The 15,217-nt window shown below is 38.9% G+C and overlaps 1 pseudogene; it reads right to left on the minus strand.

Moving 5' to 3' along the window:
• LOC124799059 overlaps positions 1 to 15,217 on the minus strand; it is a 162,169-nt pseudogene that overhangs the window by 45,513 nt on the left and 101,439 nt on the right.

Below are 15,217 nucleotides of genomic sequence, written 5' to 3' on the forward strand. Positions count from 1 at the left end.
ATGATTCCATCGAAAAGGAGGACTACAGATTGTACTGTAATATTTTAAAAGGAGTAATAAAAAAATTCAGAACTAGTACATAACATCTGAAATTGATAACTCAAACAACAAATCAAAAACCATCTGGAAAGTTATAAAAAGGGAGAGTGGTAAAAAAGTAGAGTACATGACTGACATAGCATTAATTCAGGATGGAAATGTCATAAAAAATACTGAGGAAGTTGCTAATACCTTCAATAAACATTAACATTTTTAACAGCTGCAGAAAAGATTGGCTGTGAAGGCTCAGTGGATGATGCAATTGCACTTCTGCATAAAGCTAACAATGTCAGAGTTTGTCAGACGCAGATAACCCCTGTAACAATTAGTGAGATCAATAAGACTGATGGTCTTATTGAGAGCTGGAGACAAAAAACTCTTGTGGGGTTCATAATAGTTCAACTAAGATACTCAAGCACTGTCATGGCTATATAAACGCAGTCTTGTGTCACATTTTTAATGAATCCCTAAAACAAGGTATTGTTCCACTTAGATTAAAATGTGACTGTGTGAAACCACTTTTCAAGAAAGGTGAAAAACTGATGGAAAAAACTACTTCCCAATATAACTGCTAACAAGTTTTTCAAAGGTCCTTGAGAAAATGGAACACAGGAGAATTGTTAATCACCTCAACAGCCATAACATTCTCAGTCAATCTCAGTTTGGTTTCCAGCAAGGACTATCAATTAATGATGCTATTTTTTCTTTCTCCAATCAAATTCTTGAATCTCTTAACAGAAAATTGGTACCAATTGGAATCCTATGTGATCTATCCAAAACTTTTGACTGCGTCAACCACAAAATTCTGCTAAATAAAGCAGACTACTATGGGTTAAGTGGAATAATGGGAACATGGATTAAATCCTATCTTACAGATAGGAAACAAAGGGTAATAATTACTGACACTAGTGGAATCCCACCTATATCCAAGTGGGGCACAGTCAAAACTGGAGTGCCTCGAGGCTTGGTACTGGGACCCTTACTGTTTCTTATATTTATAAATGACCTCCCACACTGCACCATATCAGTGAGCAATTTCATCCTGTTCACTGGTGATACTTCTCTTCTAGTTGACAAACCAACAGGGAACAACCATGAAACATCTGTGAACAATGTATTTGATGACATTCTGAAATGGTTTAACTGTAACGGCTCTCTCTAAATATGAAAAAATCTCATTATGTACAACTTCATATGGCACATAAGGAACTGGGGGATATAAATATAGAATGTAATGAACAAGAAATAAAGCAAGTCAACTTGGCTAAGTTCCTGGGTGTGTACATAGACTGCAAGCTAAATTGGTCCAACCATATCCTATATCTAGAAAAAAGTCTTCATTCTGCAACATTTGCCTTACACATAACTGCATCAACCACACATAAGATGGCCGTAGGAGCTGCTTATTTCAGATATTTCCATGCACTTTTGGCTTATGGAATCATCTTTTGGGGCAACCAGCCCTTGGTAAAAAAAAGTTTTTATTCCTCAGATGAGAGCTGTACGTATCATGAGTGGTGTGCTACCAAGGCACTCATGCAGGAATCTGTTTAAGAATTTACAGGTATTTACAATGATATCTCAGTACATATATTCCCTTGTATGTTTCATGAATAAAAACCACTCTCTCTTCAAAACCAATAGTGAATATCATGGTCACAACACAAGGTCAAAAGAGGACTTTCATAGTAATCAGTCAAACTATGCCCTCGTAAAGAAAGGAGTAAATTATACAGGCATAAAAAACTGACAATGCTCTGCCCAGTGTCATCAAAACTCTTGATCCTGAAACACCAACGTTCAAGTGCAAACTGAAGGAATACCTAACACAAAAGTCATTCTATTCAATTAGTGAATTTTTTAGTGCACAGGAGCAAGTTTTTGTTATACAACCAAGTTAGCCATAAATGAAACTATTTGTCGCTGAAATGTTATATTGTTGCTCAAATACTTTGATATTGTTAGTCTGAATGTGTACACATAAGTGTTAATTCTAGTGTATGTAATATGTTTTTATTTCTTCTAGTGTACCATGTGTTACAGTGAGTTTTGTCATGAATTAACCGTATTGTGTGCTGCTGTATTGTTAACATTGTAAAAATACTGACCTGTTCCATATCCTTGCAACTCCATTGCTAGCAGGATCAATGGAATTCACAATAAAATAAAATAAGAAAAACAGAAAAGTAAATAATATGTATGTATACTATGTACTACAATCTATGAATGTATTACCATGTACTGTTTACATCTTTATGTATTAAGATTGCCACTCTGCATTTTGTCATTTCTGCACCTAACAACTGCTGACATTTTCAGCATTATGTATGTGTGCAGTACTTTCATACATATTTTCATTTATCAGCTGTGTAACTTTAGTACTGCAAATACTAAACATTTTTTTGCTTTTACAAATGCCACTCTTATGGAAAACAATTTCTCTTTATGGAAAAACTTTTTTACTGCATTTTTAACATCTTGCTCTCATCAGTCTAATATATTTGTGGAAAAACAACAGAGTTTCACAGAACAAATAAACAAACAAATAATGAGACGGTCAGCATGAAACAATACATCACAGTAAATTGTAACAAAATTAGTAACACTCATGGGTGGGACTTTTCAGGGGTCCTTTAGTTAAAATTACATATCTGCTACATAAGTTCCAAAAAGAAAAGTGTGTACAGTTACCTCTGCATATGCCAGAGAAAGTGTTCTAGCATGAAACACTTGAGCAATGTTCTTTGCACTGAATGGATCAGCTCCATTCTTTAGCAATGCATCCAGTTTTTCCTCCGTTGTTACTAGTAGCCAACATATCAGCCATTCGTATGCAGACAGTAAGGCTGTGTAATGCACAACATATAATCACTTCACATATAGTAACTCCACAATACCATTATTAAAACCTGATGTTTTGAAAGATAATTCTAAAGGAAAACTATTCTTTGATGAATACAAGAGAGCCACCTACAGTTACTGTATCCAAATTTTTTCATTTATAATCATCTCAAACAGCTGTATTTATCCTTTTAAAGAGGTGTTTGCCATTAGCAACATGTTGTATACTGCTATGTTGGTCTGACTGTGGCATCTCAGGTGTACTTTAGTATGCAGTTAAAACGAATGCTCCTTTAAAAAGAGGAGGGTCATCTGATTTTAGACCTATTTCTATGCAATCAGTGTTTGCTAAAGTTACTGAAATAGCTGCGTATGTAAGGATAAAAATGGTCATTTTATATCACACAATTTGCTATAAATTGTACAGTTCAGCTTTAGAAGTCATTTAACAACTGAAAATGCTACATTCTCTTTTCTCTGTAAGGTACTGGATGGGTTAAACAAAAGGTTTCGAATGCTAGGCATATTTTTTTGATTTAACTATGGCATTTGATTGTATTGATCACAAAATATTGCTCCAGAAATTGGAACATTACAGAATATGGGGAATAGCTCACAATTGCTTCAGCTCTTACAATGATATGGTAACTCTAAAATATTTCTGTTTGCTGATGACACTAGCTTGGTGGTAAAGGATGTTGTGTGCAGCATTGGCTCGGTTTCACATAGTGCAGTTCATGACCTAAGTCCATGGATTGTAGAAAATAATCTAACGCTAAAGCACAGTAAGACTCAGTTTTTACAGTTTCTAACACACAATTCAACAAAACCTGACCTTTAATTTCACAGAATGGGCATATGATTAGTGAAACTGAACGGTTCAAATTTCTAGGTGTTCAGATAGATTGTAAACTGATAGATAGTAAACTGTCTTGGAAAGCTCATGTTCAGGAACTTGTTCAGAGACTTAATACTGTGTGTTTGAGAACTGTTGCAATAGTGGACTCACTAGCAAATGTTATAATAATATCAATATACAGAATTCCAGGGACGTCAACTACAGAACTATTCTAATTTAAGCTTCAAATTATGCTAGAAGACCTTTGTAGAGCAAAAAAGAAAAAACTGCAATAGCTGCTGATTTTAATATTGACATGTGATAGTAGCCACTCTTCAAGATTCTCTTACTTAGTAAAGTAATGTGATTTCAAATTATATTTCTCTGAATCAACCAGAGACAATGGGCAATCAGCAACATGTATTGACAATGTTCTGACTAATTATGTATATGAAGATGTTTATAAATTTTATCTAGATCTAGGTATTTTGGATCATTTGGCATTGTTCACTGAGCTGCCACAGATAGACAGGAACATTTCACATATGAGAACCCATATGAGCAGGAACTTTAGTAAAGAAAACTTGCTAACATGTAGTGAGAAGCTAAAAGAGAAAACATGGCCTGTTGATCATTGTAACTCAAGTGACAAAAACTTTGAGAAATTCCTAAATAGTTTTATTGGTGTCTTTAACGAAACATTTCCACCTAGACTCTGTAGCAATAAAATAACAAATAAATTAAAGTGGATTACCCACGGCATAAAAATTTCCAATGTAAGGAAAAGGCAATTGCACAGAGAACTAAAATATAATAAATATATTGATTTCATTAAATATGTTAGACTCTCTAAAACCATATTTCAAAGAGTTGTCATAGCAGCAAAACAATTGGCAAATAACAGGCTAATTTTAAATCATAAAAATAAGACAAAGGCTGTGTGGTCCGTCATTAAATCTGAGTTTGGTGTTAAAACCTGTAACCAAGAAATTTCAAAAATTGACATTGAAAGAAATACTATTGTAAATCCAGCTCAAACACCAGGGTACTTTAATGAATTCTTCATAAATGCAGCAAAGTTTGTTGCAGATGTAACAGATTATCACAACAAAATAAATTCCTTTGGCCTAGGTGAAAACTCTGAAAACTTTACAAAATTATTACAACTTTCTGTGGAGAATCTACATCTACATCTACATGAGTACTCCGCAATTCACATTTAAGTGCTTGGCAGAGGGTTCATTGAACCACAGTCATACTGTCTCTCTACCATTCCACTCCCGAACAGCGTGCAGGAAAAATGAACACCTAAACCTTTCTGTTAGAGCTCTGATTTCTCTTATTTTATTTTGATGATCATTCCTACCTATGTAGGTGGGGCTCAACAAAATATTTTCGCATTCAGAAGAGAGAATTGGTGACTGAAATTTCGTAAATAGATCTCGCCGTGACGAAAAACGTCTTTGCTGTAATGACTTCCATCCCAGTTCGTGTATCATATCTGCCACACTCTCTCCCCTATTACGTGATAATACAAAACGAGCTGCCCTTTTTTGCACCCTTTTGATGTCCTCCGTCAATCCCACCTGGTAAGGATCCCACACCGCGCAGCAATATTCTAACAGAGGACGAACGAGTGTAGTATAAGCTGTCTCTTTAGTGGACTTGTTGCATCTTCTAAGTGTCCTGCCAATGAAACGCAACCTTTGGCTCGCCTTCACCACAATATTATCTATGTGGCCTTTCCAACTGAAGTTGTTTGTAATTTTAACACCCAGGTACTTAGTTGAATTGACAGCCTTGAGAATTGTACTATTTATCGAGTAATCGAATTCCAATGGATTTCTTTTGGAACTCATGTGGCTCACCTTAAACTTTTCGTTATTTAGTGTCAACTGCCACCTGCCACACCATCCAGCAATCTTTTCTAAATCACTTTGCAACTGATACTGGTCTTCGGATGACCTTACTAGACGGTAAAGTACAGCATCATCTGCAAACAACCTAAGAGAACTGCTCAGATTGTCACCCAGGTCATTTATATAGATCAGGAACAGCAGAGGTCCCAGGATGCTTCCCTGGGGAACATCTGATATTACTTCAGTTTTACTCGATGATTTGCCGTCTACTACTACAAACTGCGACCTTCCTGACAGGAAATCACGAATCCAGTCGCACAACTGAGACAATACCCCATAGGCCCGCAGCTTGATTAGAAGTCGCTTGTGAGAAACGGTGTCAAAAGTTTTCCGGAAATCTAGAAATACGGAATCAACTTGAGATCCCCTGTCGATAGCGGCCATTACTTCATGCGAATAAAGAGCTAGCTGCGTTGCACAAGAACGATGTTTTCTGAAACCATGCTGATTATGTATCAATAGATCATTCCCTTCAAGGTGATTCATAATGTTTGAATACAGTATATGCTCCAAAACCCTACTGCAAACCAACGTCAATGATATAGGTCTGTAGTTAGATGGATTACTCCTACTACCCTTCTTAAACACTGGTGCAACCTGCGCAATTTTCCAATCTGTAGGTACAGATCTATCGGTGAGCGAGCGGCTGTATATGATTGCTAAGTAGGGAGCTATTGTATCAGCGTAATCTGAAAGGAACCTAATCGGTATACAATCTGGACCTGAAGACTTACCCGTATCAAGCGATTTGAGTTGCTTCGCAACCCCTAAGGTATCTACTTCTAAGAAACTCATGCTAGCAGCTGTTCATGTTTCAAATTCTGGAATATTCCATTCGTCTTCCCTGGTGAAGGAATTTCGGAAAACTGCTTTAGTGGCACAGTCGTCAGTAACAGTACCATCGGCACTGCGCAGCGAAGGTATTGACTGCGTCTTGCCACTTGTGTACTGTACATATGACCAGAATTTCCTCGGATTTTCTACCAAATTTCGAGACAATGTTTCATTGTGGAACCTAATAAAGGCACCTCGCATTGAAGTCCGAGCCAAATTTCACGTGTCTGTAAATTTTAGCCAATCTTTGGGATTTCGCATTCTTCTGAACTTCGCATGCTTTTTCCGTTGCCTCTGCAACAGCATTCGGACCTGTTTTGTGTACCACGGGGGATCTGTTCCATCTCTTACCAATTTATGAGGTATGAATCTCTCAATTGCTGTTGCTACTACATATTTGAATTTGAGCCACATCTCGTCTACATTTGCATAGTCAGTTCGGAAGGAATGGAGGTTGTCTCTTAGGAAGGCTTCTAGTGACACTTCATCCGCTTTTTTAAATAAAATTATTTTGCGTTTGTTTCTGGTGGATTTGGAAGAAACGGTATTGAGCCTAGCTACAACGACCTTGTGATCACTAATCCCTGTATCAGTCATGATGCTCTCTATCAGCCCTGGATTGTTTGTGGCTAAGAGGTCAAGTGTATTTTCGCAACCATTTACAATTCGCGTGGGTGCGTGGACTAACTGCTCAAAATAATTTTCGGAGAAAGCATTTAGGACAATCTCGGAAGATGTTTTCTGCCTACCACTGGTTTTGAACAAGTATTTTTGCCAACATATCGAGGGAAGGTTGAAGTTCCCACCAACTATAACTGTATGAGTGGGGTATTTATTTGTTACGAGACTCAAATTTTCTCTGAAATGTTCAGCAACGATATCATCGGAGTCTGGGGGTCTGTAGAAGGAGCCAATTATTAACTTAGTTCGGCTGTTAAGTATAACGTCCACCCATACCAATTCGCACCGAGTATCTACTTCGACTTCACTACGAGATAAACCACTACTGACAGACACAAACACTCCACCACCAATTCTGCCTAATCTATCTTTCCTGAACACCGTCTGAGACTTCGTAAAAATTTCTGCAGAACTTATTTCAGGCTTTAGCCAGCTTTCTGTACCTATAATGATTTCAGCTTCTGTGCTTTCTATTAGCACTTGAAGCTCAGGGACTTTCCCAGCACAACTACAACAATTTACAACTACAATTCCGACTGGTCCTTGATCCAAGCACGTCCTGTATTTGTCACGCGCCCTTTGAGATTGCAGCCCACCCCGTACTTCCGCGAGGCCTTCTAACCTAAAAAACCGCACAGTCCACGCCACACAGCCTCCGCTACCTGTGTAGCCGCCAGCTGAGTGTAGTGAACTCCTGACCTATTCAGCGGAACCTGAAACCCCACCATCCTATGGCGCAAGTCAAGGAATCCGCAGCCAACATGATCGCAAAACCGTCTGAGCCTCTGATTCAGACCCTCCACCCGGCTCTGCACCAAAGGTCCGCAGTCGGTTCTGTCAACGATGCTGCAGATGGTGAGCTCTGCCTTCATCTCATAAGCAAGACCGGCAGCCTTCACCAAATCAGATAGCCGCTGGAATCCAGAGAGAATTTCCTCAGATCCAAAGTGAAACACGTCATTAGTGCTGACATGTGCCACCACCTGCAGCTGGCTGCACCCTATGCTCTTCATGGCATCTGAAAGGACCCTTTCCACATCAGGAATGACTTCACCTGGAATGCACATGGAGGATGTAGAAAATGCTATTCTAACATTAAGAAACAAAAAATCTGCAGGGTGGGATGAAATACCGACCAAAGTTATTAAAGTGATACACAACATAATTGCAAACTCACTAGCTCAAATAATAAATCAATGTTTTGAAGAGGGCTGTTTCCCACAGGTACTGAAATACGCTGAAGTCAAACCACTTTTCAAGAAGGGATCAAGAGAGATGATGGGAAATTATCATCCTTTCTCATTTCTCCCAGTCTTATCTAAAACACCTGAAAAACTTGCTGGTGCACAAATCCAAAACTTCATTTCTAAATATTCTATTATTCTAAACAATCAATTTGGTTTTCAGCAGGGGAAAAATGCCATAGATGCAGTAAACAGTTTCATTGAGAAAATAAGTACATCATTAGACAAGAGGAATAAGGTGGCAGAAATTTTCTGTGACCTCACAAAGGCATTTGATTCTGTAACCCATGCATTGCTTGTTTACAAACATGAAAAGTATGGCATTAGCGGCAGGGCCTACAATGGCTTAAATCCTACTTATCCAACAGAAAGCAAAGAGTTAGCGTTTCTTCAAATGGTGCATATTATACCATCAGTTCTGTTCACAGATGATACTTCTGTCTTAGTTGAAGATCAGGATTTGGAAAAAATTCCCAATTCTGTGATCAGTACCCTCGGAACCTTAGAAACTTGGTTTCAGCTAAATGGTTTGAATCTAAACATATCTAAGAATCATGTGATGCAGTTCAAAACCAAACAGTCAAAATGTGAGCAGATTAAATTTGTACACAACAACCAAGGTATAGAAGAAACTGACTCAGTCAAATTCTTAGGTTTAAATGTAGATAAAAATTTGAGCTGGCAGACACACATTGAATACCTGGCAAACAAACTGAGCAGCTTTGCATTTGAAATGCAAATATTATCAACTACAACTCATATTGACACACAAAAAGTAGCATATACAAGCTACTTTGAATCCATTATTAGGTATATTATTCGTTTTTTGGAGAAACTCGATAAACATAGTGCAGATACTAAAAATACAGGAAAAAAATCATTCGAAATATGTGCACTGCAAATCACGAAGAACCATGTCGACCATTATTTAGAAAACTTAAAATATTAACTCTGTTATCCTTCTACATATATGAGATTATTATATTTTTGTACACAAGACATGAATTATTTGAGATGATACTAAAAACAAAGAAAATATTGTGCTCCCCACCCACTGCCTCAGATTGTATGCCCAGGGTCCTCGATGCATGGGAATGAAAATGTACGTCATGAGATGAATAAAACACAATTCACTGTTGTGTGATCGTTGCTGCAGTTTTTATATAGCCAGTCTGACACCTGTGTCAGCACTGGTGCCCATTCCAGTGCTATAAATGTTTACTGGATTTTGTTGAACGTCCACTGCGGTCACTTCAACCTTCCAATGGCCAGTTCCAATCTGTGCTTAGCTGCAGATTGCAAGATCCCAAAGATGACGTGGAAATCAAACAGAGTAACACTAGTGAAACCCTCCAAAGACACAAGCCAGCTTAAGAACTACCTTCCAGTAGCACCCATATGCCATCTGTATACAAATATTGCAGACCAAGAGCTCATTCCCAAACAGACCAGATTTACACCTGGAAAATCAGTGGCTCAGGTGACTGACAGCTTAGGGGAGTTATGTGGGAATTTTATGAAGGAGGATCAGGTAGTGATAGTGGAAAAAAAAGAAAAAACTCTACAATACATTTAAGGAATGTTAGGTCACAAGAATTATGGAATATCTATTACAAAACAGACAGTTTTTTGTAATGGTGGTAAGCAGGGTAAGTGAATGGGATCAACAAAAGAATGGTCTCACCCGGAGCATTGTCCTGCACCCTACCCCCCCCCCCTCCCCCCCCCCCCCCCCCCCCCCGCCACTCCTTTTCATTTAATCTATACACAAATAATCAAACAATATCAGACTATAATAGTGTGTTTACATTTTTCAGCATACAGTTTGCAGCTGTAGTAGTTATAAAGCTAAGTACTGACAAAGTTATTTGTGCGCTGTTATACAGTTACTAAATTTAATAGTTTTCAGCGGTGTTTCATGCTGTTTGTGGCGAAATAACGATTTAATAAACTTTTGGAAACATTCGCTCACTGTGTGTTTAGAGTTTTCTGTGCATTTAAGTCATTTAGTAAACTTTGTGGTTTAGTTTTCAGCTGACGTTTCTTATAGTTCCTAGTGAAACATTTCAGTAAAATTTTCATTCAGTGTTTTAATTTTGTTGTGTTCCAGTGGCTGCTTGAATGTCAGGTTTTAGCTAATAATTTTGTAAAGTTTTGTTGGTATTGGTATTAGCTGAGGTGTATTAGTATTAATACAACTAGTTGCATTCGTAGTAGACAGAGAATTTCGAGACTGCTGTTTTTAGTTCTATAAATAGTTCTACTGCTCTAACTGAACTTAGGTAGAGTAGATGTATAGTTTTTTGTCAGTATCTGTAAAATTTTACCATGAGTGAGAAGTGTGGGTTCTGTTGTAGGTTTTTGAGCAGTGAGTTATGGTGTGGGATTTGTTCAAAGTATTTACATTGGGAAGAATGCAGTGGGGAAGCCAGTGGGCATTTTAGCGAGATCCTCTCCTCGTAATGCAGAATCTATAGTAGAAATAAGTTGATACAGGAGCAGGAGCATAGGATCTGTGCTCTTCAGGATAGTTATAATGTGCAATGGAGGAACTAGATAGGTTGAGGAGGGTGGTGGGGTGGTGGGGAATGGGAACTGGCAGTTGGCAAGAAGGCAGCTAGGAAGAGGAGGTATTCATACAGCTAAACTTTGTGTATATGCAATAGATTTGACCAACTATCAGAGTTGAGTGGAGAGGAGCCTCTTGTAGCTGTAGATGTAGGGAACATGCAGCAGTCCTCAGCAGTTAGGAGGCCTAGGTCAGTTGCAAAGTCTAAGAGAAAGAAGAAGGTTCTGTCGCTAGGTAGTTTGCATGGTAGAGGTGTGGGCCAGCAGTTGCAGGAAGTGTTGGGGAGTGAGTACCAGGTCACCAGCATTGCGAAGCCTAGTGCAGGGTTGGCTCAGGTGACTGACAGCTTTGGGGAGTTATGTAGGAATTTTATGAAGGAGGATCAAGTAGTGATAGTGGGTGGAGCAGGGAACAAACTTGATAGGGACAGGGAATATGATGTAGGTGGTGACCTGGTGAAGACAGCTATTCAAATTGGTGGCAATAATGTGCATTTCATGCAACTGTTTCTGCATCATTATTGGCCTCATCTTAATGCGGCTGTTAGGCATGTTAACATGGAGCTGGAGAGAGTGCTGATGGCAGAGGCCATGGGTCACATTTCAGTGGTGTCAGTTGGGTTTATCAATAGATCGGGTTTTACTAGGCATGGCCTGTATCTCTATAGGTATGAGAACGGAAGTCTGGCAAAGCATATAGGTGACAGTGTAGTGGGTGGTGGTTTGATCACTCATGGAAAAATTCCTGTAGTAGTTGGTGTTAGAGCTTCACCTTTTTTAGATTGAAGTCACGCTGATAGGCATACCTGCTTGAAGGAAGTCCCTTTAGCTAAAGGCTTACATTCAGAGGAAGTTAAATAATTAAAACAGTTTCTGGTCTCATAATTTATATCACTATGTAGAAGTATACATGAGCCTCCTTGTGACTTGTTTCTTCTGGAAAAGCTACTTGCTAATCTGACGTTCCCTATTTTGTTTAGAAGTTTAATTGTGTCTTCAGTAAACAGGTGCTCATTTAAACAAACAACTCTAAAATTTGCGCATTCTGACAGAATGATTTCCAGTTCATCTATTTTGGAGCTTTTATTGTTAGAAGCATCAGTGTTTAAACCATTTATATTCCAGTGGATAACATACCTACTTTGACTATTAGTTATGGGTTTTAGCACATTTCTTGCCAGATAATGGTTTGGTTTTGTCTTTCTTAATGCCACACAAGTTGTTTCACCCCCATCACTATTTATTAGTTTCCATTATTTTTTATAACCTGGCAAGTATTTATGAACATTTTGCTGAATATTTTTGAGCTCAACCTATTCAGATGTAGATCATCTTTGGCAAGACACTTTGCACTTAGAAATTTGTTGGGATCAATGAAAACAACTCTTTGTTTATTGCACTGTTCTCATCATCAGTTGACAATGGCTTAGAAAAAATCAGTTGAAAACTCATGGACATATTACCACTTGACATACCTGGAAGATTGAGCCATGAGGTAAGGGGTTGGAAGCAGTGCTTGTGTAAGGATGGAAGAGTATATTGTGTATGTTCGGTGGCTGGAGAGAATGTAATTCAGTTGCTCCAGTCCTGGGTAGCACTGAGCTATGAGGGTAATGCTCCTCTGTGGCTGGGCAGTGGGAATTTGGGAGGTGATGGGAGACTGGAAAGATAAGACATTGGAGATTTGTTTTTGTACAGGATTGGGAGGATAATTACGGTCTGTGAAGAGTTCAGTGAGACCCTCAGTATATTTTGAGAGGGACCAGGCTGTTTGGAAGGGACTTCTTAGTATGGAATGGGTGGAGGTATTGCTGGTGGTTAATAGGTTTTATATGGATGGAGGTACTGATGTAGCCATGAGGTGGAGGTCTACATCTAGGAAGATGGCTTGTTGGGTTGAGTAGGGACCAAGTGAAGAAATGGGGGGAGAAGCTGTTGAGGTTCTGGAGGAATGTGGATAAGGTGTCCTCACCCTCAATCTATTCGCAAAGATGTCATCAATGAATGTGAACAAGGTGAGGGGTTTAGGATTCTGGGTTCTTAGGAAGGATTCCTCTAGTCGATATCAAACCTATTAACCACCAGCAATACCTTTACCCTTTGTCTCATGGCACATACCCCTTTAATAGACCTAGATACAAGACCTGTCCCATACATCCTCCACCACCATCTACTCCAGTCCAGTCACAAACATCACCTATCCCATCAAAGGCAGGGCTACCTCTGAAACCAGTCACGTGATCTACAACCTAAGCTGCAACCACTGTGCTGCATTCTACGCCCAGTGGCCAAGAAACAAGTGGACCTCCCTGTTGCTGAGCACACTGCCAAACACAACATCCTTCACTTCAATGGCTGCTTCACAGCCTGTGCCATGTGGATCCTTTCCACCAACACCAGCTTTTCTTAATTGTGCAGGTGGGAACTTTCCCTACAATACATTCTACATTCCTGTAACCCTCCTGGCCTCAATCTTCGTTTGTCACTGTTCTACCCATCCAGCCCCTTCCCTGTTCCCATTCCAGCACTACTCAGCTGTCATTCCACCATCACATCCCGTCTGTTTGCTTCTCTCCATTTCCATTATTTCCCCCCTCCACACCTCTCACCTGCCCATTGTCTAACCAGCAGCACTTCACTGTCTGCCACCCTTACCATACTATCCCTCCCTCTCCCTCCCACAGCCTCCTTCTTACCCCCACCAAGTCGCCACTCCCATCATGCACTGGTGCTGCTGCTCATAGTGTGGTTGCAGTTGCCTGAGACCACAGTCGTGTGTGTGAGTTGCGCCTACGTGAGTGATTTGTGTGTGTGTGTGTGTGTGTGTGTGTGTGTGTGTGTGTGTGTGTGTGTGTGTGTGTGTGTGTGTCGCATATTGTTGATGAAGGCCTTACTGGCCAAAAACTATACTTGTGACAGTCTTTTTGTTGTGCCGATCTGCGACTCAGCATCTCTGCTAAATGGTGAGTAGCAACTTCGTTTTTCATAATATTGTTACATTCCATCCTGGATTTTCTATTGTTTGATTTTTCTTGTTGTAGTTATTTGTGGGGGCATGTGCTTAAATAAAAAACACTAGACATTACTTCAGTTTTATTTGATGACTTTCCATCAATTACTGTGGACTGTGATATTTCTGACAGGAAATCATGAGTCTGGGTACACAACTGAGATGATAATCCATAGTCTTGTAATGTAATTAAAAATTGCTTGTGATGAATGGTATCAAAAGCCTTTTGGAAATCTAGAAATATGGAATCAGTTTGATATCCTGTGTCACTTGATGAGAATAAGTTGTATTTCACAAGAATAATATAACTTTCTGAATCCTTGCCCACTGTGTGTCAATAGATCATTTTCTTCAAGGTAATTCTTAATCTTCAAACACAGTATATTTTCGAAAATCCTACTGCAAATCAATGTTAGTGATATGGAAATGTAATTCAGTGGATTACTCCTATTTCCTTTCCTGAGTATTGGTGTGACCTGTGCAACTTTAGAGTCTTTTGGTATGGATCTTCTAATGAGCAAGAGGGTGTATATGATTGCTGACTATGGAGCTATGATGTCAGCTTACTCTGAAAGGATCCTAACTGGTATACAGTCTGGACCAAAGGTATTGCCTCTATTAAGTGATTTAAGATACTTCACTATATCAATGATACCTATGTCTAAGTTACTCATGTTGACTGTTGTTCTTGATTCAAATTCAGTTAAGGAAATTTGAAAGACTGTTGTCAGTAACTCTGCTTTAGTGGTACTGCCATCAGAAACATTACCATTGCTATTGCACAGTGAATATATTGATTGCATTTTGTCACTGGTGTACTTTACATAAGAACAGAATATTTTTGGGTTTCCTGTCATATTTTGAGACAGAGTTTCATTGTGGAAACTATTAAAAGCATTTCACATTGAAGATTGTGCTAAATTTTGAGCTTCTGTATGCTCTTTTAAATTTCCATGCTTTTTCCTCTGCTTATGCAACAATATTTTGACCTGTTTTGCGTACCACAGCAGATTAGCACCTTCTCTTACTAACTTATTTGGTATACCAAAGTGCAAACTCTGGACGGAGAAATAAAAGAGCTGTCAAAAGTGAAAAGGTGGAGCTTGAACAACCAGACCAGTCCATATATGAATCTTTCAGATACCACCAAAAGGAACAAGAAGAAAAAGACCAACTCCACTGTATGATACTTACAAGAAGAATTAGGTGCTTGGCATATCGAAACTGCTGAAGGTTGTAACCA

The sequence above is a fragment of the Schistocerca piceifrons genome, chromosome 5 (genome assembly GCF_021461385.2).
Source record: "Schistocerca piceifrons isolate TAMUIC-IGC-003096 chromosome 5, iqSchPice1.1, whole genome shotgun sequence".
Lineage (NCBI taxonomy): Eukaryota > Metazoa > Arthropoda > Insecta > Orthoptera > Acrididae > Schistocerca > Schistocerca piceifrons.